Here is a 2,500-nt window from a genome sequence, read left to right on the forward strand (position 1 = left end):
TTATACAGAGAAGGACCTTCTGGGAGAAGGTCAGGAGGAGGAGCTGACCCAGGCTCCAGAAATAGAAGAGGAAGAAATCGACGAGGCGTCGGTTACATCGGTTCCCTCCCCAGAACCTGTTCCCTCTTCATCGTCTGATATCCCAGATGATCTGGTGAAGGACTCTTTCTTCTATTATTGAAATGATTCAACAAATACAAAAGAAGATTGATGAAAAGGAAGCTACGATGAAACTGGAGATACGCAGACTCGCACCATCACGTGGGCCCCAGAAGCAAACTCAACGTGAAGGATCTTCCTTTGTGCTCAGATACCAACCCTAGGAGGTATGCCAAACACATGTCAATGACAACCGGGAGGATTGTTATATCGAAGAAGTTGGGCTCAATTCCCCTGGAAGACGTGGAATTTTGGCCCAACAGAGACTCTTACCCGGACTGCTATGTCCATCTTAGGAAGGAGCCAGCCTCAAAGGAGGAAACGGAGCTGAAGGAGGTCATAGTCCTTGACCATAGTAATGCACAGGCATTACTAGCGAGGTCGATGAAAAAGAGGGGCTTCACAAATTCAAAGGTGCCAGCTTTGAGTAAGAAGCTTCCCTCCTTTGTGGCCTCTCCAACCAGAGCCTTTCCCTTCATAGAAAAGGGATATAAGGCAGCCTTGAAGACGGCGAAGGCAAGGAAACCATGCCCCTCTATGGAGGAATGCAAGCCGTTATCCCTGACCTTGCCATTGGACCAAAAGGACTGGAAGGACGTTCACCTTACCTTCTCAGTCGGGAAGTTGGAAGCTGATATTGCCAAACGTCAGTTTGGTGAGGGACTTCCAAAGCTGTTGGAGTTTCTCTTGCGCAGAGGGAAAGAGACGAAAGAAAGACTTGCGGCATCGATGCGTTGCAAACGATTTAAAAAAAAAAAAAAAAAAAGATGGCAAGTGACCCCAAGGAACAGGACACGTTCATGGTAGTGGCCAAAACCCATCTGGCCACAGTTACGAAGGATCTCTCTAGCTTTATTAAAGCTAGGAGAGCCTGTAGAGAGTTCGTGTTCGCCTTGGCTGCGGTGAGGCACAAACCGAGGAGACTGATTTCTTCTTGTATATGAGGTAAAGACCTCTTTCCCAACGAAGTAGTTAAAGAGGTAGTAAACAAAGCCGCCACGTAGAATAGGAACCTTCTCCAAATGTGGTGCTTAAACCTTAAGAGAAGTCTTCTCCGGATGAGGGTCCCCAACCCAAGAAGAAGACAAAAAGGCCTAGGTTATCCTCTCGGCCGGCTAAGCCCTACTGACGGCAACAACAGCAACTTCCTGTGACCGCGGTGCCTCAGTTAGTGGCACAACTTCCAACCACGTACCAGTTGGTACCTCAACACGTGGCGACACAATCGCCAGTTTTTAACCCAGCCTTTGAAAGGCAGACTTCTTCCTTTCAATCAAAAGCTAGAGAAACAGCCAGAGGTTCTTCTAGACACCCTTCAAGGGGAAGGGGATTCAGGGGAGGACGCGGTTAAGGAGGCAAGGCCTCAGGTCCACAACGACAGAAGCGAGATGCTTCCAGTAGGAGGGAGACTACATCTATTTAGGGATCGTTGGACCTTCGATCCCTGGGCCCACAGCCTAATAAAGAATGGACTAGGTTGGTGCTGGAACAGTCCTCCACCTCCATTTCCTCAGTTCTTCCAACAATCTACCCCCATTCTGGAAGAATATGTCCGAAAACTCTTAGTGAAAAGAGTAATTCGAAAAGTAAAGTCCATCAAGTTCCAAGGCAGGCTGTTTTGTGTTCCAAAGAAGGACTCAGAAACTCAGAGTCATTCCGGACTTGTCGCCACTCAACTAAGTTCATAGTGAACTACAAGTTCAGGATGCTCACATTTCAACACAAAAGGACCCTACTGCCCAAAAAAGGGCATATACAGTCTCCATAGACTTGTCAGACGCTTATTGGCACGTTTCAATTAATCGTCACATCTCCTCCTACCTAGGGTTTGAGTTACAAAGAAGACTTTACGCCTTCAGAACCATACCATTCGGGCTAAACAAAGCCCAATTATTCTCATGGAGCTTGCGAACGCAGCCGTCCATCAATTACGCCTAAAGAGAGTCCAAGTAGTGGCCTACTTGGACGACTGGCTGGTGTGGGCAGCATCCAGGACAGAATGCATGCAAGCCTCTAAGATAGTGATCTAGTTCCTGGAACATCTGGGATTCAAGATCAACATAAAAAAGTCTCGACTATCTCCAGCTCAAAAAATTTCAATGGTTGGGAATCCATTGGAATTTGGAGTCACATCAACTTTCCATTCCTGGGAAGAAGAGGAAAGAAATAGCAGGATCTGCCAAGAGTCTATTGATATCCAATCGGATATCAAGACGCAAACAGGAGAGAGTGCTGGGCTCTCTCCAGTTTGCTTCCATAACAGATTCAGTGCTAAGAGCACAGCTAAAGGATGCAACAGGAATCTGGAGATAATACGCATCAAACGCGCGAAGAGATCTGA

This window comes from Palaemon carinicauda, chromosome 1, assembly GCF_036898095.1.
Source record: "Palaemon carinicauda isolate YSFRI2023 chromosome 1, ASM3689809v2, whole genome shotgun sequence".
Taxonomy (NCBI): Eukaryota; Metazoa; Arthropoda; class Malacostraca; order Decapoda; family Palaemonidae; genus Palaemon; species Palaemon carinicauda.